This window comes from Lissotriton helveticus, chromosome 10 (genome assembly GCF_964261635.1).
Source record: "Lissotriton helveticus chromosome 10, aLisHel1.1, whole genome shotgun sequence".
NCBI classification, from domain to species: Eukaryota; Metazoa; Chordata; class Amphibia; order Caudata; family Salamandridae; genus Lissotriton; species Lissotriton helveticus.
In genome coordinates this window covers 1,219,117,373-1,219,142,260 of record NC_136071.1, presented here as the reverse complement: position 1 = coordinate 1,219,142,260, position 24,888 = coordinate 1,219,117,373, and the positions used below count along the sequence as shown (strand labels likewise).

The 24,888-nt window shown below is 48.3% G+C and overlaps 1 protein-coding gene across 1 annotated transcript in view; it reads right to left on the bottom strand.

The window, feature by feature from the left end:
• The window catches only part of LOC144785703 (NXPE family member 4-like), a 162,520-nt gene extending 152,103 nt beyond the window's left edge, over positions 1–10,417 (bottom strand). Inside the window, exons 1-3 of the mRNA XM_078664489.1 lie at positions 10,370–10,417; positions 10,205–10,281; positions 10,086–10,112 (exon numbers count right to left, since the gene is read on the bottom strand). The gene's annotated coding sequence lies outside the window, so the exon portion shown is untranslated. The remainder of the gene's footprint in view (positions 1–10,085; positions 10,113–10,204; positions 10,282–10,369) is intronic.
• Between the last annotated feature and the right edge of the window lie 14,471 nt (positions 10,418–24,888).

The window sequence follows — 24,888 nt, the reverse complement described above, 5'->3', positions numbered from 1 at the left end:
CCTGCTCACCTCTGGCACCTCTGACCCTGCTCTTAACCTCTGACCCTGCTCTGAACCTCTGGCACCTCTGACCCTGCTCACCTCTGTGCACTTCCTCGAGCCTCTCAGCACCAAAGAGGAAGGAGGTTGTTGACAGACTACGGATGGGGCCAGGGGTCAAACCTGCAGGTATTTCACGTTTCCACAAACCAGATCCCCTCCCCGGGAAGCAAGACAACCCGATGGGTGAGCAACCCTGCAAAAACCACGCACAGGGCGTTTGAGACGCAAAGTCTTTACACTTTTTTATTTGTGTTAATTCTAAAGGGAAACTGATTTTCTGTAACAATGAAGTGTAACAAAGGACGTCACTCCCTGTGATCACAACTCATTTGACAAAAGCAGATGTATGCTTGGCGTGCCTTTATACGACCCGGAGGCTGGCGTCAGAAAGCTCTTTCAGCCAAACGTTCATGCTCAGTGGCAGGAGTTGGCAGCCCGTCTGGTGGTGGCAGGCGTTTGCAGCTCAACTACAGCTCTTTTATTAACAGAACTTGATTACTAATTAACGATATAACACACGTCTGAGTAACCAAGCACCCTGGGAAGATGACAACCTGCCCATCTCAATACAGATGGCAGAGGGTTCGCTGCACCACAGGATATTTCAATTCACCTGTAGAGAGTGACTGCAGCTAGAAGGGACAGGTTACCACCTGCACACAAACACTTACAAAAGCAACTCACGCATGCAAAATATCGCTTGCTCCTCCTGCTTTCTCTCAGTTCGCTTCTCAAACTGGCACGAAGAAACGTTTGCATGTGTAGGGTGTCTAGTCGAGCTATGAAATTGCAAAACCCAGCGTGCTTCAAAGGATCCGCTCCCCCGCCCCCCACTTCACACTTTTCGAGGCCGCCAGGCCGTGTCTCGCATTTCTCCTCCCCCTCCCCACAGCAATGCCAAGAGCTTGTTATTCTGGCTTGTGTGGGCTCTCCTTCCTCTTCTGGTGTTCCCCGGAGCACGGCCTCATTCATTGTTATTCCACTGCTTAATATTCTGCACTGCATTTTTCTTTTAGTAAATCACGCATTAGTCATTCATGTCTCCTGCTGTTTCTCTTCTTACCTGTGTAGTATTAATCTCCGTCTTCTTTGCTTCTCCCCGCCCCTCTCCATGGTTTGCCCTCCCGCATTTGCTCTTCTCCTGCGTTGCTTCCTCACCCGTGTGCTTTCTATCCCAGCTCCATGTTGCTCCTTGGTGGATGTTATTCTTCCTCCCGCCCCGCCAACCACAGACACTGCAAGCTCCCCTCATCTATGTTGTGAACTCCGTCCCACCGCTCTCATCCACACTTTGATCAACATCAAACTCTGAGCTGCAAATAGCTGAAAAAAGCATCTGAGCACGCCACCCGCATCCTCTTTCACCGCTATCCACCGCCACAAATCCCCAGCATGCCACCCACAGCCTCTTTCACTTCTCTCCACCGCCACAAATCCCCAGCATGCCACCCGCAGCCTCTTTCACTTCTCTCCACCGCCACAAATCCCCAGCATGCCACCCGCATCCTCTTTCACCGCTACCCACCGCCGCAAATACCCAGCACGCCACCTGCAGCCTCTTTCACCGCTACCCACCGCCACAAATCCCCAGCATGCCACCCACAGCCTCTTTCACTTCTCTCCACCGCCACAAATCCCCAGCATGCCACCCGCATCCTCTTTCACCGCTATCCACCGCCACAAATCCCCAGCATGCCACCCGCAGCCTCTTTCACTTCTCTCCACCGCCACAAATCCCCAGCATGCCACCCGCAGCCTCTTTCACTTCTCTCCACCGCCACAAATCCCCAGCATGCCACCCGCATCCTCTTTCACCGCTACCCACCGCCGCAAATACCCAGCACGCCACCTGCAGCCTCTTTCACCGCTACCCACCGCCACAAATCCCCAGCATGCCACCCGCATCCTCTTTCACTGCTACCCACTGCACAAATCCCCAGCACGCCACCTGCAGCCTCTTTCACCGCTACCCACTGCACAAATCCCCAGCACGCCACCCGCAGCCTCTTTCACTTCTCTCCACCGCCACAAATCCCCAGCATGCCACCTGCAGTCTCTGTCACTTCTCTCCACCGCCACAAATCCCCAGCATGCCACCTGCAGCCTCTTTCACCGCTACCCACCGCCACAAATCCCCAGCACGCCACCTGCAGCCTCTTTCACTTCTCTCAACCGCCACAAATCCCCAGCATGCCACCTGCAGCCTCTTTCACTTCTCTCCACCGCCACAAATCCCCAGCACGCCACCTGCAGCCTCTTTCACTTCTCTCCACCGCCACAAATCCCCAGCACGCCACCCGTAGCCTATTCCACCTCTCCCCAGTGCCACAAATCCCCAGCACGCCACCTGCAGCCTCTTTCACTTCTCTCAACCGCCACAAATCCCCAGCATGCCACCTGCAGCCTCTTTCACTTCTCTCAACCGCCACAAATCCCCAGCATGCCACCTGCAGCCTCTTTCACTTCTCTCCACCGCCACAAATCCTCAGCATGCCAACTGCAGCCTCTTTCACTTCTCTCCACCGCCACAAATCCCCAGCATGCCACCTGCAGCCTCTTTCACTTCTCTCCACCTCTTTCACTTCTCTCCACCGCCACAAATCCTCAGCATGCCACCTGCAGCCTCTTTCACTTCTCTCCACCGCCACAAATCCCCAGCATGCCACCTGCAGCCTCTTTCACTTCTCTCCACCGCCACAAATCCCCAGCATGCCACCTGCTGCCTCTTTCACTTCTCTCCACCTCTTTCACTTCTCTCCACCACCACAAATCCCCAGCATGCCACCTGCAGCCTCTTTCACTTCTCTCCGCCGCCACAAATCCCCAGCATGCCGCCTGCAGCCTCTTTCACTTCTCTCCACCGCCACAAATCCCCAGCATGCCACCCGCATCCTCTTTCACCGCTACCCGCCACAAATCCCCAGCATGCCACCCGCATCCTCTTTCACCGCTACCCGCCACAAATCCCCAGCATACCACCTGCAGCCTCTTTCACTTCTCTCCACCGCCACAAATCCCCAGCACGCCACCCGTAGCCTATTCCACCTCTCCCCAGTGCCACAAATCTCACCCGCCACTCGCTGCCTATTCCACCTCTCCCCACCACCACAAGCCCTCTACTACCACATATTCCCCTGCAAGCAGTCAGGCCACAAACAGAGCAGGATTTGCTGGAGGTTGCAGGGTAGAGCCGGGGCCATTCTGTTGGCTTCTTTTGCATCTACTATGCTTGTTTCACTTAACAGCTCTCTGCTGTCAGTCTTTCACCCCCTCAAGCATTTTCCGGGTGGCACTGAGCTGCAGACACACGCCGTTACTGCTATTGATACGTGTTCCAGCCGCTTAAGGCAGACAAAACATCCACCCGTCCTTACCCTACGGACAGTATGTCCCACTGATATGTGGTAACATACACTGCCATATGTCTACTAACGTTATCTCCTTGTACGCTTGCTTTATTAAATCCCTTGTATCGCCCCCTCCCGCTGCCATGTGTTAATGCACGCAAACGCCTCATGCTCTCGCTTTATTCATAGTGCCAATATCGGCCCACTCAGCAGCCCTCCCGCAGCAACATGCATGTATCGTAAATAAACAGACAAGACAACTTTTTGTTGGAATAAAGTCGCTGCAGGTTTATTAGCATGTACATATGCCAACATGGTGGGTTATCTTACAGACGATCCAAAGGCAAGCCGCCCCTCGCGGCCTACCACCTGATGGGCCAACTTGCATCGTGGCCTTAGCCAATCGTTGCTTAGCGGTTGTGGTGAGTGGATAGCCACTCCCACTTCCGGTGTACCAACGGTCCACCCTCTTGCTCACGCCCCCCCCTACGAGGGGCGGAGCGTTCAAGCGACCCATGGTTGTACAGGTTTCCAACCGCCCGTAGGACAGACGGAGCGCCGTCGCACCCCAGGGTTCACCGCACAGACTTCCTGGGGATATTAGGCCTCAGCACCCTTTGTGCTCCTGAAGAGGGTACCCCTGAGTACCTTTCCGCCTCTGGATCGCCCTGTAACTCTGCCACAGCCCTGGGTGTGGCGACCGTCGCAGCCAGGGCCCCCCACCAAGGCCGGCATTCCTCCTTGCTGTTCCTTACTTGCATTACTAGGTCTCTTCCCTATCCAGCAAAATTAGGTCCATGCATAAAGTGGACCGCTGATCCAATCGTCCCGAAACACCCTGGGAATTTGGCGTGTAGCACACATATCTAATAAAGCCAAACCTCTGCTCAAAATTTTACGCATGGCGCAGATAACCTCCTGCGTGCCAGCTGCCTCACTTGTCCCCAGCAGAGCTCAATCCCACGGCAGCTAAGGGTGTGAATTCAGACCACTAAGCTCACCTATCCCCAACGAGTGGCCAATTCCTTTGTGGTATTCTTCTAGGGTGCATGCTTTGCCCCATAGCCCAGACCAAGTTCACAGTTCTTCTCCGTGGCTCCCTGGCGAACACAGCATGGTGTCACAACATGATGGAGGGAAAGAGAGTGTGTTCCTGTTTAATAGACACTGAATCTTTCGTGAAGGGCCATCTTACGCAGCCTACCCTGCTTGCTGAACCTTCGACCGGACACAGATGCCCGGTCCCTGCTATCAACCTGTGTGTGCCTTGATACTTACAGCTCCGCTGGGACCCTTCTGTATCCCTGCAAATACTGCGTCACGCACTAGGCCCTTAATGCCCTTCCCCGTCCCTCAAAGACATCTGACAGCCTGATGCCCCCTCGCAGCTTTGGTTACTGGCATTGGGCCCCGAACACCCAGTCCGAATTTGTAACATAATTTACCTGAAGTTACCAGATAATGCCAGTGGCGAACCCTGTCCTGTCAAGGCTTTGTCAATGGCCGTTGCCACCTTTCTGTGACTGTCATGCCATGGGATGTGACATATGCACGGGTGTCCCAGTGTACCCCTGAATAAGAGGGGGAACTACCAGAACGATTCTTGACCCTCTTGAGCAGTGGGAGCGCCAACGGGTCTTTAGACTGTCTTGGCTGATCTCGAGGATCAAACTCTCAGTGCACGCTTGCCCCCATCACATATTACATCAGTTGGGCAGCCCACTGCTGGCCGCAAGCTTCTCCCTCAAGCGTATAAGGCCAGTTTGAGATTTGCTCAGGCAACATCCCTTATAACACTGTGTTGAGGGTCTCCTCACGTTTGACGCTTGTACAAGTCGTCCCCCTGTGCCTGGCCTACGTTGGACCCTACGCAGCTTTTAACAAGCAGCGTATACGACTGTACATACATGCAGAGCAAATAGGGGAACTAATACTTCCTCACTTTTACTTCCTGGCAAGAGACAACAGAAAAAGGAATCCCGACTTTCGTACCTGAATGACAACTAAATAAATACTGTCTAGGTGAAAAGCTTACCCGAGCACCTAGCCACGGGCCCTCCACTGCGTGTCAACTCCTGTTGTAGAACTTTAGACTGTGGATGTGCCTGCCCACTTACGGACCCTTCACATGAAAACAGGCAAAGCAATCGCTTACATGGCCACATATGTGCCAACATGTGTCCCCGATATTAAACAAGTAGAGGCTTTAATGTATCAGCCTGAACCACAGTGGAGCGAGAGCTGAGAGGTCTTATTGGGAACAGACTGGAGGAGGTGTGTGTGGCTAAGCAGGCCGACATTCCGTGCAAATTGACAATGCATCACCATCGTGCCAATGGGCCGGGGTAAAGAAAACCGGCAATGCTGCGGACAACTATGTGAGTGTCTCGGCGTGGGCCAGGATGAGGAGTAATGTGTGGCTCAGGTAGGCCCATCTAATCTGCATGGCTCCCCAGCCGTTTGGGGGATGTGCTGAAATTGCCTGGTCTATAGCTGCTATGCCATAGCCTCCCTACATTTCTTACAAAAGGAGCACTACACTTCCAACAGCCCATCTGTTGACGTAGTCAATGCAGCTTAGTTGCACAAGATAAAGAAGCCACAATTAAAGCTTTCTTGCATAGCCAACTACGAACTTGAGTGACAGTAAAGGACTAAAAAAGACCTTTCTTGCTAGCACACGCACAATGACGATGAGGGAGACCCAATATCAATAAATACGCCCATCTGACCCACAAGAAAATCTACCAAGACCAGGTTACGGCAGCGTTTGTCAGACACTCCATAGCTTGGAGTGTGCATGTGTGAGGCAGTGACCTAAATGACCGCGTCAAACAGATTATTAACAGTAATTGGCACATTTTAAATTGCAATCCCACATCCAAGGACACTTTGGCCAAGCCGTTGTTTGCTCACAAGAGAAATAAAAATATTAAAGATCTCATTGTTCATTCTAGGATCAGCAGCAACGCAAATAATGGTGGCCCTGTACAACGGTCCTTGCTAAATAACTTACCTGTTCGTGGGACAGTGCCTTGTTCCTCCTGTAAATCTTGCACTAACATCTTAAGAGGTGAGAACTATGTACATAATGGCTTTGCGACAACAGCATGTGATATGTGGAATTGCAAGACCACCAATGTCATATATTTTATTCTATGCCCTTGTGGACTGGGCTATGTCGGTGAGACCTCAAGATCAGTTCAAGTCCGACTAACGGAACATAGATCTGCCATTAAAACCGGCAAGGTCGTGGCACCGTTAGTAAAACACTATCTGGAACATAAGCACAAATCTGATGAGTTTAAGTGGCGTATTTTAGAAAAAAATCAGAGTTCCAGATGGCAAAGGTGGCTGTGCCATCCGCAAGAAACGCGAGGTTTACTGGATTTTTATTTTTAACACTTTCTCTAAGGGATTAAATTCTGAAATCCATTGGGAAAATGCGATCTTTTAGAGATTATCAATATTACCAGTCAGGTCTGCTTTCCTAAAAACTGTTATTTAGCTAATTTCTCATTGACAGAGTTGATTTTAGAGATCATTAATAGTATTGTTAATGTTACCTTTTGGTTCTGATACAGGTATCATTGATATTACTTTTTAGGTCTGTTTCTCCAAACACCGTTATTTAGCCATTTTTTTCTTAACAGAATTGAATTTATTCTGTTTCAAATATATGGCACTATGACACCAAACTAATGATTTAGCCGTTTGTTTCATCCATTGGGCTATGATTAGCGTCTTTTATATGCATGACACATATTTGCAATTACTATGTGTAGCCTCTTGACTGGAGAACACATTTTGAGCTTTAAAAGCTTACTCTACACAGCCGTATTCGCCGCTTCCGCGCTTAAGAATAGACGGACAATGTCCCTTTAAGATTTTCATCCAGGCATACAAGTGACCTATGCCGGAAGCTATTTTTACCCTCGTCCGGTGTAGGAAGGGTTAGTTATCACAACAGTGGACGCTGGACGCCAGACGGTAGAGGAACCTTATAACTTATCCCCTGTTGGTAAGTCGCGCTATGGAATGGAGTTTCAATATGGGTCAACTTTCATCGACCCTTATTTAGCATTCGCGTAACTTTAACGGCTATGCCGAGTGGAAGCAGTTTTAAACATGCCGCGTTATCTAATCCTCTGCGCGGCTTTGTTTATATATCTTCCCTCTACAGACTCGCATGCTCGACAATATCCTGTTCTGAGATACGAGTCGCAGTAGAGAAAGACGCACCGGGTTGAATCTAATGAAAAAGAGCTTGCTGGTTTCTTTAAAGTTCCTTGAAACTTTGCCGCTTATTTGATCGGTGAGTGGAAAGTTTAACATATGGCTTTCCTTGTGAACAAGACGTAAGCTTTAAACCCTGAAATTGTATTGTTTGAATCTTGAATGGTTCTATTATATCTCCCCCTTTTGGTGTAGATACAATTACTATTTCAACTCAATCTGTTACGCTGCACGGTGTCTGAGCAGCTACATTTTATCAACGCAGAAGTGCGAAAAGGTTTTAAACAGGTGAGATTCAAAGCCTGCTCTTGTCAGTTTATTTTTGGCTAAATAGGAAATCAAGCTTCTGCTATCCCTCATTGGTACCCTTCATTTTATATAAACTAGGTACCTATACTAACGAGGTATAGACCACCACATCACGTTTGGGAATCCTACATTGTGTGCTAGAGATCGTGGCCACATTGAATGAAGGCTTGAAGTCAGATATACCGAGTTCTTGTGTTTTAGTAAGTTAATCTATATGTACAATGTATATTTGAAATGCATAGGAACCCCTCTAGGAGATTTATTGGATACAGATGGTTATTTATAATGTGTCGTAAAATATAATGCATTAATGAATTATCTGTTTATACTGATGGTCTAGGATATTTACAATTTAAAATAACTGGACTTCTTTCAACTGTTGGATTTATCATTTTTCCAATATTATATACAGGATTTTTGACTGTGTTTTCTTCAATTATATTTTCTTGGTTGTATCTTAAGAGTCTAATTGCTAGGATGTGGAGGACATGATAATTTTTCATTTTTTGATTAAATTGTAAATGCACTAATGTTGTTTTTAAGGATGAAGAAATAGAGTGTGTTATAATTGTATTTTTCTGTTATGTTGCAGAATATTGTGTGGCTCCTGAGGAAGGCGTTGTCTTGAACGCCGAAACGCGCGTCGATAATTATACATTTGCCACGTTTTGTTGTGGAATATTAATTACTGCCCTTAATGTTTGGTGGTTTTATTATCACTTTTTAATTCTTGTTTTAATTTGTATGTAATTGTGGTTCATTAATTGCATTTTTAATTATATGTATGAGATATTGTTTGATAAATAAATAACGCATTTATGTATGTGCATTTACTTAGTTGTCCGTCCCTCCTTGCATTAGTCCCTTCTTTTGTGATTATCTGCACTAGTACTGTTTTGTGATTGCCTAGGAATTTTTTTACACATTTGTTTATTTCCCTGTCCTAGGAATCGTCATTTCTATACAGGGGGCCCTTGTTTTTTGCATATGAGGCAGTGACCTATGCACGATACACTGGGAGTCAAAGTGCCCGGTGTGGAATGAGACTACGTAGCTCAGAGGAACAGAGTATCACAAACTTACACAGACAGTCTGCACTGCCTGGCCCCGTAAGACCGGAGATTTAATAGAAGCCCTCCATGTACCCCACAATGAGGACCCGACCAGTCTTCTACCACTCTACCCATGAGGTGACTTGACGTCACCTAGGAGCTATGGCCCGACCGGAATAAAAGACATTGTTGCTGAATGAACATTGCCTAAGGAATCAAGCAATAAATGTGGGTATCGTGGAAGAAAACAAAATTCCACCATTCTGAACTGATCAGCCTGCGCCAAGGGAGTGGTCCCTACTATAAATCACCACTGGGTATGGGCTCCCAAGCAGTAAGGCCAAACCCTGCCTTTAGTATATCGAACAAAAAATGCCAATACTGCTACACAAATTTACCAATGTTATTCTATTCTAAACACACGATCAAAACACTGTGCCAGAAGGACAATTTTTTTCAGTCATTTATCAATTTTGCATTTTATTTGCACATTTTTGATTTTAGTATTTTTAAACACATTTATAGATTTTCAAAAAAAACACATATTATACAACACATCACGAAAATATCAAAAGCAACAATTTCTTATTTTCTACCACATTCATACTCATTCAACCAGGGGGGAATTTTTTCTAGACACACTCAACACTTTCATCAAAATCACAATCTAAAAAAATGAGATACTCTATTTATACAATTTATATACAATTTTTTGAAGAAACCATAGAGTATCAGTAGAGATATAAATCGTTATTGTCACATTATTAATATATTCTCTTATGGTTTCATTGTGACAACGTCACAGAAGCAGGTCTACGCGTTTCGAACTCTTTTAGTGTAGAGTTCTCGTCAGGACCATAGACTGTAATGGAAAACAGAGAAACCTCTGTTAAAGTATATCATTTCATGTCAAAGAAAGCTGCTAAAGGCTCTACACCCAGACCTCTGTCTCTTACCTCTTTCAATGTCAAACGGGATGTGTTCCTGAGTTAGCCAACGTCTGCGAAGCGGGACCACCTATATGATAAATGTATCCAGTTTTATACATGCTGCCCATTAACAGTCATTCAGCATAGCACACATTCTCTTGCATACTTACTTAGGGATGACAAATGTTCATTTCTTTCTGTGAACAATAGACAGTAATCAGTGTAAGCATGTTGGTCTCCTGTTTATAGTTATTAGTACATTGTGGCAGAACGAGCAGTGTAATCTTACCCGGTTTATCAGTTCTTATCTATTGGACGCTTTATGAGGGACAGACGGCAATTTAGTTCGCAGGGTTCACAGCACACCTAAAGGGCAAGAATGCAATTTTTACTCATTGTGCGATTAGCGGGGCGTGTGCCCTGGGTTTACACTCATCTTCATTCCTTAACGTACCGATTAGTTGTGGCGTGTTCTCTCTGAATGCCAGCGTCAGTCTCTGGTGAGCGCTTAGCGAGACGCTGTGTTGTTTGTATGTGTAAGTCACATGACTTTTTCCGGAATTACGGGCGCCATCTTTGCCTGGTCATGCTCGTTCTTCAAGCAATGGGCTTGTGTGTGCATTGCTTGGATTTAGTGGTATGGATGGATTTCTATATTCATTATATATAATAGGTGGATCGTCGGGTTTCACGCTCTGGGTTTAGAGCGTTTTTTCTTTTTTTTGAGATGTAATGTTGGGTACTTAATCTCTTTGTGGTGGCCATCTTTGATGTGAATTAACCCGTTAATTGCCGTATTAAATCTTACAATCTTACAATCTTACAATCAATCTTACAATCTTCATTGCTTCTTGTTTGGATAATTTTTTGTCAAGGTTCAATTTTCAAACATAATGAAACAACTTGGAAACATAACACGTTCACAAATTGTAAAACCCGATATGTGATCTATGGGATCAGATGTCCTTGTAATTCTCTGTATATTGGCAAAACCAATCAAGAGATCCGTGTAAGAATTCAACAGCACAAGTCCAGGATAAAACGAAAGGTACCCAATGCCCCATTGGTAAACCATTGGCAACAAAAGAACCATGCAGACAATGACTTACGATGGACTGTAATAACAAAAATTGAACAAGACCAGAGAGGAGGAGACCTTGACAAAAAATTATCCAAACAAGAAGCAATGATGATTGTAAGATTTAATACGGCAATTACCGGGTTAAATGAACTTTCGGAGATGTTCAAACTATAGCCTCATACATCAGGAGTATTGCGATTAGCAAGGTTCCCACATCAAAGATGGCCATCACAAAGAGATTAAGTACCCAACATCCATACCAGCAAACTGCGGCCCAACCAGGAGCAAAGGACATGAACTGCGCGGCCACAAGGCCCTGCCCGCCCCGCAAAGCTGTGCGGGCCCGCAACCCGCTCCCATGCATCCACTCACCTCGGTGAATGCACCAACTCGGCTGCGGGCCCCCTAAGGCCCGCCCCATGGTGCTCAGGCCAAGTGCCCGTGAATGCCCACAGCGGACTCCTGAACGAGCGCCGCGTGGCCTAAAGGTATCCGTAATGAGCCCTGTGTGGCAGGTGCCGCTAGCAAACCCGGCGCGACACACTCCACTCATGCTACCTCCGCACGGCACGCCCGGATGTCTTATTCCCCCCAAGGCACTCTCGCAGCGTGTAATGCTGCACTGATAGCCCTAGACTCCGACGCTCCGCTCACCGTCGAGTCCTTGAAACGCTGCACCTCTGCCCGCAAGGCTGAGACAAACCCTGCCTCCTAGCACTCGCCGGGCACCGCAGTCTTGCCCTCAAAAGCGTTCCTACCGGCGGTCAAGATCTTACTAGCCAAAGTAAAAAAATAAAAAATTTAAAAAAAACAGCTCATAACCAAAAGTCCGCAGCGCTCGATCTGTACCCGTGAAGCGGAGTCAGGGCAGCAATCCCGCGATCACCCCCTCCCCGAGCTAAGCAGGAGGCTAAGAATAGTTTGGCAAGCCTACAAACCTCCCAGGACCGCTGGCCAAGGGACCTCAAGGTGGAGGGGGGGGGACCAGAGCCACGCGACCCTGAATGCCTGACCTCAGAGATGCTGCTACAAGATCATACCTAGGAGCCAGGACTAATTTCGTAGTCAGTGGCTGTTCACTGACTAAAGTAAATGAGCCGCAACCATGACCTGTATATAATAATGTACGCTCCTGTTGCACATACACACGTATGCCACACACCTGACTGTAGCTGGGTAGGAAGCAGCACTTGAAAAAACAAAGTGTTGCTGTTATAGAAACCAGGTTTATACACACCTATTGCGTTGTCAGCCGATTGCAGTACTGTGAACCGATTGAGAGCTGCCCTAGAATGCACACGGCGTAGCTCAGCTGCATGCTGTCATATCTAGGGTTTCTATTGCGTTCAAGCCGCCATATTTTGTCATCACACAACTGAGCTGTAAAAGAACACTTGGTGCACCTCAGACAATTGCCGCTGCCCGGACATGTCTGACCGGTCGTGCCCCTGCAAGAAATTACTGGCAGTCCTTCAAGGGATAATGATATTGGAAAGATTTGCACGTGGCTGCTGTTGTTCATGGGCTGCAGCGAAAATAACTTACTTGATGCCGACAAAATGCCTCGGGCTTCCCGTATCGCCCTCATTTCCAGAAACATAACAGCGGGCCCCGCCCGAATAGCAAGTAGCCACAAAGGAATCCCCCCAATGCAAGAATTCTGCGCTGCACACAACATGGATCACCCCCTGCGTCCAGCTGCAGCAGACCCGCGCTTAACATATCACAGTCAGCTCGAGCTATATTCCCTTCCGATGCCTTCCAACAGGCTCTTTCTGCCAAGAACCGCATCGCGACGATCACTGTCGATCCCAAATCTCTTTAACATAAATTAATACCCTGGCCTCTTTCTTAGATCCGGGGTACCGGAACCTGCTCTTCAGTATGAAATCGCCTTGGAAAGAGCGGGCTGTAGGTGCGGGTCAAGCTTTTTTTTTTTTGCAGAGTTTTATATAGCGCGTACTAGAACCGAACCGAATCAGTTATCAGAGCGCTTTACATAGCACCAGTTACGTTACATGAGTACACACTTTCATTTTAGGCACGGGGAGATTAAGGGCCAGATGTAGGTAAATTTTATTTTCCGACCTCTTAAATACCAAGTCATACCGACTCGGTATTACCGAGTAGGAAAATGAGATGTAGGTAACAATGCCGGTAACAAATACCGACTCGGAACCTGTCGGTAATCGGAAACGGTATTTACCGACTCGGAATATACCTACACGGTAAAATCCGAGACGGAAAAACCCAAACTGATCCACCGGTGCCATGGCCCATAGGAATGAATGGCAACTCCCGACCCGGAAAATACCGAGTCGGTAAAAACCGACCCGGTATTTACCGTGTCGGAACTATCCGCCGAAGATTTTGAAACTGACAAACATGTGTGCCTGTGAACCAATCAGGTACTCCAACCACACCCAAATTCAAAGCCACAGGGGAACTAACCAATCAGATCCAAGCACCACACCCCAGTACCTGGGACAGGCCACGCCCATGCAGGTGCAGAAACAAACAGTCAGGAGAGCAGGAGGACAGAGTGTGGAGCAGCCTTTCCTGAGACAAACTACACTGCAAGATGGAGAGCCAGGAGGCACAGAGAGATGCTGCAGAGCGCAAAAGGAAGCAGAAGTTCAGCCAGGAGGAACTGCAGGTGCTAATTTCGGAGATTGTCAGACATTATGGCAAAATTTTTGGAAAGCAAACTCTGCATGTTGCAGAATCAATCAAACGCAGCACCTGGTTGGACATACAAGGCAAGGTAAATGCCATTGGTGTCACCCACCGTGACCTTGAAGACCTAAAAAAACGGTGGTATGACATCCGCATAATCACCCAAAAAAAACTTGCTGCCCACCGCAAGGAAAGTGCTGCTACAGGAGGAGGAAGAAACAGAGCCCCCAGACTCACCGACATCGAGGAGATGGTGGCATCCACCCTTGAGAAGGAATGCATTCACGGCATCGGAGACGCTGACAGCTCAGCAAGAGGAGCAAAGAAACCAGGTAAGATGCAAGAACATTACCATTTACCCATTTACCTATTCCCCTCACATGACAAATCAGACTCCACAACAGGTTTAAATAATGTCCTGCAATGCATCCTGGGAAATGTAGTCATGTGTAGATACCTCAGAGCAGTCAGCGTGCATTGCAGCAAGGGGAGCAACAGACAAGTAGCATAGGCAAATGAGAGACAGGCAAAAATGCAATAGAAGTGTATTTTATCTCATGACACAGGTGAACAACATTACTGACACAATGTCCATGTCTGTCCACAGGAGAGTCAAAGCGCAGCACAGCAGAGGTTAGAGAGAAGAGGAGGGAAGGAGCCGGACCGAGCACATCTCACGGAGGGCAGGACCAAGAGCAGGCAGCCCCGATACCTGAGGAGGCAACTGCAGATTATCCACAATCCCCTCTCCTATTCGGTAGTCAGGACACAGGAGCGGCAGAACAATCACCCACCCCCACAACACCATCCCCAGTGCTGGGAAGAGTTAGGAGCCATGATGTGCCCCCTCGCAGAATACTGCAAACATCATCGGAGGAGGAGGTGGAGGGTGACACACAGGACAGAGGCAACACCGAGCAGCAGCCCAGTCCCAGAGTCACGCGGGCCAGTGTCCGAGGGCGACGGCCACGGGAGGTAGAGGATGTGCGGCAAGTCCAAGGTGTCTTCTGCGGACTGGAGGCCACCATGGTGAAGGTGCAGCGCCTGCAGGCAAAAGCGATGATGGGGGTTCAGAGGCACGCACGCACAACAAATAATAAACTGGAAGCAGTAGGCAAGGGCATAGGGGAAATGGCAGAAAGCATGCAATCCATGGCGTCAGGAATATCTGATATTACACAGTGCATGACTGTCCTGTGTGACAAATTGGACAGGGACCATTTGGAGAGACGCAAGGCCCGTGTGGATGTGCGCCAGCAAACCAAGGCCCTGAACAGGTTTGCGACTGCTACCACTGTGCTGTGCAGACGGTCAGTCACGATGCAGGATGCCATAGTGCAGTGCTGCAACAATTTAAGTGAAGGTATGGCCAGGATGACCTCTGCTATGGAGCTAGTGCTCGCGCATCAGACTGGCACTGGAGGCGACACTTGTGCTGCCGAAAGCGAGGGGTCCACCAGCAGGAGTGGTGCAAGCACTCCTGTGCATGACTTACGGAGGAGTGGCAGGCGTCGGGGAAGTGTGACAGGCCACAAACAATGACTTTGCCCTCCACCCAAGGCTGTAGTCACGGTGGTGTTAACCGTGACAACACACTCATGGAGTGTTGAATATAGTGAGCCCAATGTGAGCTAACAATGCTGTGGCGTAGTGAATATTAAACTACTTACACAAAGTTACATTCATGCCTGTGTCTCTTTACTCACTCAGAAATATTGTTGTGTAACCTCTGCCCGTCTCAGTCTCCCATCTGTAGCTGCTGCTGCCACTGTAGCTTGGGGCTCTGCCACCTCTGGGTCGTCATCAATGTCCTCATGATATGTGAGCTCCACCTCAGTGCCTTGCTTGGTGGCGAGATTATGCAACATTGCACAGGTCGCTATTATTTTGCAGCAGATGATTGGGGTGTACTGCCGTGCACCGCCACTCTTGTGGAGGCAGCGAAACCTGCTCTTCAGGAGTCCAAATGTGCGCTCAACTACGTTTCGTGTAGATCTGTGAGCCACGTTGTATCGCCTTTCACTCCTGGTGGATGGGTTGAGGTAGGGAGTGAGCACGAAGGACCGCAGGGCATATGCACTGTCGCCTAGGGGGGAGAAAGATGGACATTAATTGCAAGTACATGAGACGTAGATCTGCTGTGAGTGTCAGGGTGTGTCATTGTGATTTACCTAGCAGATATCCATTTCCAAATTCTCCGGCAAGTAGGCGTGTGTATATTCCACTATTCTGGAATATGTAAGAATCATGGGTACTTCCGGGGAACTTGGCTACGATGTCAGTGATGAGGTTACCTGCATTACATATGACCTGGACGTTGATGGAGTGCGTCGATTTGCGATTCCTGTATATGTGCTCTGTGGCTGCAGGTGGACAGAGTGGGACGTGGGTGCCATCGATGCAGCCGATCACGTGAGGGAAGTGTGCCAGTTGATAAAAGTCAGTCTTGGTTTTGGCTAATTCTGCCGGTGTAACAGGGAATGAAATATAATGCCCCATCCTCTGCATCATGGCATCAAGAAACCTCCTGAAGAAGCGGGACAGGCAGCTCTGGGACACGCCACCCACTACAGCTATCACACTCTGGTAGCTCCCTGAGGCCAGCAGGTGTAAGCTACATAGCACCTGGACATGAGGTGGGATGGCATGGGCCCTGGGTGTTGGGTGGTCCAGGAGAGGGTGTAGGTCCCTGATCAATTGCTTGATGGTGTCTGGGTGTAGCCTGTACCTCTGCAGTATTTCAGGCTCTGTCAGTTGGAACAGTGTTATCCTCTGCCTGTACACTTGTTCCTCCCTTAGCCATTCTCTCTGTCCTGCTGCCTGTAGTCTCTGCCGTCTTGCTATGATGTAAAAAGCCGCCATCATGGGTCCTGAGGTGCATTTTGGGACTTTTTTTATAGCCCTCCCTTGGTTACCACCTGCTTTCAATCCATGGTAAATACCGACAAAAAAATACCGTTTTTCGGCAGATTCTGTATTTTTGTGCTTACCTACATCTCCAAGGCCAATTATTACCGTTTCTGATTTACCGAGTCGGAAAATACGAACTCGGTATTTATGTATACGGTAGATTCCGACACGGTAATTTTACCGGGTCATTTTTACCGAGTCGGTATGTTTCCGACTCGGATTTTCAAAAATCGGTAATTAATGGCCTCCTACATCTCATTTCCTGGATTCCGGTCGGTAACGGCCGATTTTACCGGTTTTCGGCCGTTACCACCCGGTAAACGCCTACCTACATCTGGCCCTAAGTGATTTGCCCAGAATCACAGGAGGTTTTTGGCGTCGTTACCGAGACTCGAACCAAGTTCCCCAGGTCCGAGGTCGAGCGCCTTAGCCGTTAGGCCAACCCCTCTCCCCAGAGCTTGTGACCATAACCTGCTCCAAGGCATGTGCAGATTGCTGAGACCTATCTGAAATAAAATTCAACCATCTCTTCCCCCGCAAAAGCGCTAATATTCCAAAAATGGTAGGCAACATATAATAGCAAAGCTTGAGCCAGAAGAAGACGCTTGCGATAACAAAGGCTGCAACCCTTACCACCAGGCGCTGCAAGCCACCGCCCACAATCGCACCTCCCAAGCGCGATGGCCGCCATTTTTTGCCGCTAGGCCAGAAGAGTCAAACCCAAGGACGGAAAGCAATGCCATCGCGGCACCGAATATTGCAGCATTTCCGATAACCTTCAAGTACTCGGACCGCTTTTAAACCAAGCTCTTACTGTGAGGAGCTTTCTGGCTGGAGGAGGACTTGCCCATTTCTGCACCGGACCCTTTGGACCTCTCCGCACCCGCTTTGCGGGTGCCGCATCGCCAGCAGTGAGAGGGGCTGCATGCTAGACTGAGAGGGAGCAGTTCTGGTTCTGGGCTGAGGCAGACAGCGGGGCTGCGAGCGTTGCGGGACTCCATATCCCAGGAGTCCCTGCGTGACCGAGTGACACCTTCCGGTCCGCTCTCCCTGTTGTCCCGCCCCCCGCCCACTCGAGGCTTTTTTAAACCCCCACCGCCTCGTCTCTTGTGGGACCGCTTTTAAACCAAGCTCTTACCGTGAGGAGCTTTCTGGCTGGAGGAGGACTTGCCCATTTCTGGACCGGACCCTTTGGACCTCGCCGCACCCGCTTCGAGGGTGCCGCATCGCCAGCAGTGAGAGAGGCTGCATGCTAGACTGAGAGGGAGCAGTTCTGGTTCTGGGCTGAGGCAGACAGCGGGGCTGCAAGCGTTGCGGGGACTCCATATCCCAGGAGTCCCTGCGTGACCGAGTGTCACCTTCCGGTCCCCTCTCCCTGTTGTCCCGCCCCCCGCCCACCACGTTCCCTATTTCTAAGGTCTATCCTCCCGCAGCGTGGGACGCAGCTCGGGGCGAAGACCGGGCTAAGAGCGGGCCGTTTGAGGCCGTTCGAGGACAGAGAGGACTGGACTGGGCCACCCCCTTGTCTAAATTGCTGGTATATTCACAGTTTGTAATTGTATTCTGTCCTCATATTTATCACGTGCACACGGAGTAGTCGTAGCAAAACTGCTAAGGGAGGGCAAATACCCAACGGGACCCTCGATGATTTCATTATCAAGACTAATTAGGCCATTGATCATGAAATCAGTAAAATGCAACATAGAGTATCAGTAGAGTTAGAAGCAGCACGAAGACTATCCCAAGACTTAGTATTTTCCAAAAAATCATCCTTAGGTAACATTGCCTCCGCAAAAACTCCCTAACGCTTGTCTGGTCCCCGGCCTTTGATAGCAAAGGCGGATATTCATCACCTTCCATCAACCCCCCCCCTTGGAGCTACCATTTATTCCGTTGTCGATATCTTCTAAACCCACTCAGATTTTGTTGTCAAAAACCCCTGGTTCAGACTTAGGTATCCCCCAAAAACTTGAGATGTCAAAACAACTAGCAAGTGTTAATAAAAGAGATGCTGCACATATAAGGAAACGCCTCGCTAGACCAGCTTATGCCCGGAAAAAGGCCAAAATTGCGAGGGCACATTTCTTTAATAACCGTCGTCTCCTGGCTTTAAATAGAGCAGGTACTGATGTTCCGCAGGCTAACACCTGCCCAACCGGTGTGGAAAATGGTATCAGTATAGATAGTGTAGATTTAGATACAATAACGGGGGAAACGCTCCCAAATCCCGTTGAGGGGGCCCTTGAGGGATCGCTAGGTGAGTCTGGTAAGCAACAGGGGGGTGACGAAGATTTCCTCAAAATTGTATGGGACACATTGAAAAAGCTGTTATCCCCCCTGGAACTCAGACTCTCTTGTATAGAAAACAACCTGTTAGAAATGGATAAGACAATTGTCACCCTAGCTAGTCTTAGCCTAAAGCAGATGGAGGCAAATACTCTACAGGGAGATGAGAGCATCCCACAGGTCCCAGTTGTAGTTACACCGGTCCTGCCCCAGCCCAATCCCAAACCTATACCCAAACCCCGCACAAAGGATTGTAACCCTATAGTCATTCGTCCTCAATCTACTGTCCCAATCCCCTGCCCTCCACATGGCACAGTACCTAAAAAATTGGGTTCTCAGCTCATTGTCCAACAACCTAATAAGAGTGTGAACCCACGTACATTTTCCAAGGGAACTAGAAATGGAAATAGACATAACTTTCGTGGGGGCTATATAGATTTACCACCAGATGCCAGGCCTTATGTTGTAGTGTTGGCTGGTGTGCCCATTTTGGAGCCACAATCTCAAGAGAACCATTGGTCACTAAAAAACAAGGTTATTTATTGGCTCAATGCAAATAGACAATTACCGAACCACCTAAGAAGTAACGTCTTAATGGTTCGTAGGGTACCTTGGGTAGGCCCCACATCTAAGTCCATCTCGGGTGACTGTATTGTTGTCTCCTTCGCAGATCCACGTACAGCTCAACATCTATGTTCATGGGATACACGTGGCGATAATTCTGGTATTATTGCCAAGCCACTTACCTTCTTTTACCCCCCACGGCAACATACAAACTTAGGAGGGAACTGGTCCACAGTCCAAAATACTATGCGGGGCGGACGAAGGGAAGGTTGGCAGGGTCAAAATGGTTGGTGGGAAGGGGTTCCCACTTCTAATATGTTCGGTTGTTTGGATGAGGTTGATTGACTTTGGAGGGTTAATGTTCCAGTTTATAATCCTGAACCCATCTCTATCCCTGCGATTTCTGTCTTTACCCCTCTAGAAGTATGCGTAGATAGTGTTGCTCCTACAGAAGGATCACGATTTGTCCAAAGCCCTGCAAATAGGCTCATTGTCTCTACTCCACTAGAAGCACGTGCTGATAGTGTTGCTCCCTCGGAATGATCACAATCTGTCCCAAGCCCTACAATCAGTTTCATTGAGACCAGGGTGGAAGATGTAAGCTTACCAGAGGTAATACCTATCAGAGATCTAGTGGGACCGCTTAAGGTGGTTTCCTGGAACATAGCTGGGTTAAGGGGCCGTTTGGATAATGATGATTGGGTCGATTTTATCGACTCTTATGACATTGTTATTTTCCAGGAAACGTGGGCAACTGTTCCCCTTTACAGAGCAGGATACCTGAACCACTTTAAGCCTGCTATACAGGGCCCTAAGGGTAGAGCCTCCGGAGGCTTGGTGGTGTGGATTAGAGACTCCTTGGGATTCCATTCTACGGAAATCAAGGTAGACAAAAAAGACTTACTGTGCATTAACCTTAGTAAGGGCAATAACGAGAGTTTGGTATTAATAAACACCTATGCTCGAGGCAATCAAGGTGGCCGCAAACAACCTGTTTTGAACGACCTAGATTGGCTTCTTAGGAATTTAAGCCGTGACAGTTTTATCCTAGTGGCAGGGGATTTGAACTGTTCATTCGAACCCATTCTTAGTCTGGCTGAAGACGTGGGAGCTGATGAGGACATTGCCTGGAACATTCCCCCTCTAACCATAGATAAGGGTGTTAGGGGAACTGAGGCGGCTCTACACTGGTTGGGATTTTGTATGGAGTGGGGGTTGAGGGCAGTGAACGGCCGCACTCCTTCTGATAAGTCTGGCAACCCAACCTTCGACAATGGGACTAGTGTGAGTCGAATCGACTACATACTAGTAAAAGTAGATTTTTGGCCATTTGTGATGGATATGGAGGTAGTGATAAGGCCAGAGAGCGATCATAACCCCCTCTCATTGGGCCTTAGGGTACCCGGATTGGGTGATGGACATCCTGTAACAACTTGCCCAACGTCTGAGATTATTTTGTGTAATAATAGAAGACGGGTTAAATGGCCTAGGGTCTTAGCAGATCCTCTGCTCATTAATGAAATAGAGGCGGTAGTACTAAGAACAATGGGTAAGATGGTGGATCTATCCTCCCCTAGTGGGGCCGACTCCCCAATTATTAACTTACATGAAAAGTGCTTCATGGAACTAAAAGGTTTGCTTACAAAGCCACCGAACATTAAGGAAGTTAAAGTTTGCAAAAGGTGGTACAATAAGAGTTGTAGGGAAGCACAGAGCAAATTAATAGTAGCTGTTAAATCGAGGATCTCTAATGACATCAAGAATGCTAGGCTAATCTACAAACAGGTCCTATGGAAAGCCAAGAGGGAATGGGACGACTCTTACTGGTCAGAACTACTCCTGGCGTGTAAATCGTCTAACCAAATAAAGTTTTGGGAGACTGTTAAGTGGGGTAGGGATCCGGATTCCCAAATACCCGTTAATCATGTCTCTGCTCTGGATTGGGTGGGTTTTTTCACTGCTCAATTTAAAGACTCAAATGTTGTGCTTGATACACCAAACGAGCCCGTACCGGGGTTTCCACTCCATAATATTGGGGCTGCACCCACCTTTCCTTTTTCAGACACTGAGCATGCTCTTGGTTCTGTTCAGTCAGGGAAAGCACCGGGACTGGATGCTATTCCTGCAGACCTTTTCAAATCGAACTTTGATGTATGGGTCCCATACATAACTATGCTAGCCAATGCAATTGCATCAGGAGCCAGGATCCCACAATCTTGGAAAGGGGCAGAGATTTTGCCAATATTTAAAAAAGGGGATCGCTCATTGCCAAGTAATTATCGCCCCATAACTCTGATCGACTCACTCCAAAAAATAGTCTCTAGAATGGTTCTTGCAAGAATTCAGGGATGGATAGAGCAGGAGAACATACTATCCCCCATGCAAGCTGGGTTTAGACCGGGCACTAGTACCTTAGACCAGGTGTTCAGATTCACTATGCTTTATTGGAAGGTGGTTTTTTTAGGTGGAGGGGTTATCTATGCCGCATTTGTGGACCTTAAGTCGGCTTTTGATTTGGTGCCAAGAGTTAAACTATGGGATTCTCTAAGACTCATGGGCCTACCTGCTGAACTCCTTGAAATAGTTGTGAGACTACATGAGGACAACTTTGCCCGGGTGAGGTGGGGCAAACAGGGTCAGGTGACCGACAGCTTCCCGGTAAAACGTGGGGTGCGCCAGGGATGCGTGTTGGCCCCCACCCTGTTTCTCCTATTTATCAACCAGGTTGTCAAATATTTCACCAACTTTCAGACTGATGCACCTTCACTGGGTGGGTCTAAATACCCGATGTTAATCTTTGCAGACGACACCCTGCTCCTTTCTAAAACCCGTAGTGGGCTGCAAACAGCTCTGAATAGGTTTGCAGAGTTTTGTAGGATAAATGATCTACAGATTAATGTAGATAAAACCAAATTTGTGGTTTTTAGCAACAAAACTCCAATTAAAAGCTCTGTAAGTCTGAACGGTGTTCTGATTGAACAGGTGAAGGCAATGACTTACCTGGGTGTGACCCTTGATTACCAACTTAGCTGGAAACCCCAGATTGAGGCATTAAATCTTAAATTTGTTCGTCTCACGGGTTGTCTATTACAGGGACAGAAGAAATCCTTGACCAAACGTATTACCCCTGTATTAAAGATATATGAAGCCAAGATCAACGCAGCCTCCTTGTACGGGGCTGATATTTGGGGCTACAAGGATCTGTCTATTCTGGTTATAGCCCAGAATAAGTTCTTGCGGAATTTGGTAGGGCTTCCCCAGTCCACACCCATCAAACCACTGTTGTTAGATCTGGGCTGCAAACCCCTAAATGAGATGGCCCGGTTTCGTTTGGTGGCACTATGGCGACGGCTTTGGACGACTCCAGAGCTCAGCCTTTTTGCCAATGAATTGGAGGAGGTAAAATCACTGTGGGGTGCCCATAGAATCCCCTGGCTCAGGGAAGTCAAACACGTTTTGTATGTAATGGGCCTTCCTGAGCTGTGGATCAATCCGGGGGGCACCATCTTCCCCTCAAAACAAGATTTTAAAGACCAATACTGGGCATCGGTCAAATCAATTGCAGTTACCCATTCATCAGACACTAACCTAACAGGGCATTTTATGACCCACAAATTGACACCTTTCTTGGAGCCGTATTGGGACATGATATGTAAAACCTTAGATCGGAAACTATACCATCAGTTTCGTGTAGGGACTCTCCCCGTTAACTCTTTTACTGTAAAGTGGGCGGGGAATGTAAACAACAAATGTCCTTGGTGCCCAGATCATGTGGAAAGTATTGGCCATCTGTTTTTTGCTTGCCCAGCCTATCGAGCTCCACGCCTAAGATGGTTTAAACCCTTGTGTAATAGATTGAATAGTGGGGGACACCTTGAAGCCCTGCGGAAGTTTCGTAACATTAGATCAGAGTTCGTTGTGGTTTGTGTGGCCAAGTTTCTAGGAGGGGCGTGGTTGATTCGCATTAGGAAAATGCACACCTTTTAAATCAAATAATAATGTATGATGGTCTCTTTTTTTGTAAAGTCTTTATGGATTGTTTAATAACTTTTTAAATAACAGGTCTCATGAATGTTGTTTTATTAATATTTATGCATTGTATGTTGTCTTTTATGAATTTTATTTCGAAATAAAGACGTATTGACCTTGAAGTACTCGGCCCAATCCGATACACCCTAGACGTTACGCACACATGGTAACAGACTAGAACACAAAGAATAAACCCCTGCATGTAAGGAAAGTCCTAGTGGCACAACTGGGCTCGAGAGGAAGGCCTAAACAACTCCACGAACGCCAAGATGGAGACCGGAGCACAACTGTAAAACCGCTTCCCCAGTTGTCCAAATGAGCTGCACTGCGCAATGCCCTGAGAAACAATTACATGTGCGGTAGACTGGGAATACCCGTCCATTCTTTGAATAAAACCAAAAAGGCAGAGCTCAAGAGCATGATGGCACGAAATAACACGTGCAGCCCAGGGAAACCCAGGCCCTGAAGCGGAAGACCAACTGCTCTCCTTCCCTCCTGCAAACATTTGCCAGGGTGAGATAACCGTGGCGGATTGGTAGCTAAGAACCTGTCCCTGAGTCCTCAGTAGAATAACGGCACATGACCACAAAAGCTACCATACATAAAGAATCCCTCCCCGCATTGCGCAACTACGGTGAATACTTCTATACTTCAACCTATACATCGGGGATGCCCTGCTCATAAGGCCGCACCCCCCGCCGTCGCTCGAAAGAGGCCTGTGGACGGAGCTGCACTCAACACAGTTTGCAGAATTTCAAGGCATAATACCCTGGTACCCAGGAGAGTAACAACCCTCGGCCGGGGTCTGACTGGCTCACTTGCAGCTATCTCTGGCGCCTGCCGTTCCTCACACCGGCGAGATAACCCCCCCGCGGGTCTTCTTAAACCGGCCCCCAACGGCGGCAACGGTGCTGGAAGCGAGGCATTTACACCCTACAGCGTCGCCCCCGGGGCCCCATCGGCAAAACAATCATTTTCTTTCGTATCATCCTGAAATGGCACTCGAGTAGAACGCAGACCAGTTAGCAATAAGATGCTATTATCCTGCCAGTGTCAGCGCACTAAACCGCCTCCGCTTTACTACCAAAGCGCGCTGGCCAGATGTGGAAACCTGGGGGGTGGGCCTGCTGGCTGCTAGGGAGAGGGGCGAAAAGGTCATCCTACTTCGACTGACAAAGCAGGAAAATGCAGCGGAAGAAGTAGCCCCAACCCCGTTCCCAACAATACGCATACCCCTTACTTGGCGAGCTCGGAAAATTTAAAACTAGTCCGCTAGTACTCCATTGAGGTCCAGAAGTGGGCCCCGACGACACGCGGATCAATAAACAAAACCCCGTCCCCGAGAGGGGACGACTCACCCAACCCATGGAAAAGAGCGCACCGACGCCAGACCAGGCCTCTGGACGGAGAGACCAGAGGGCATACAA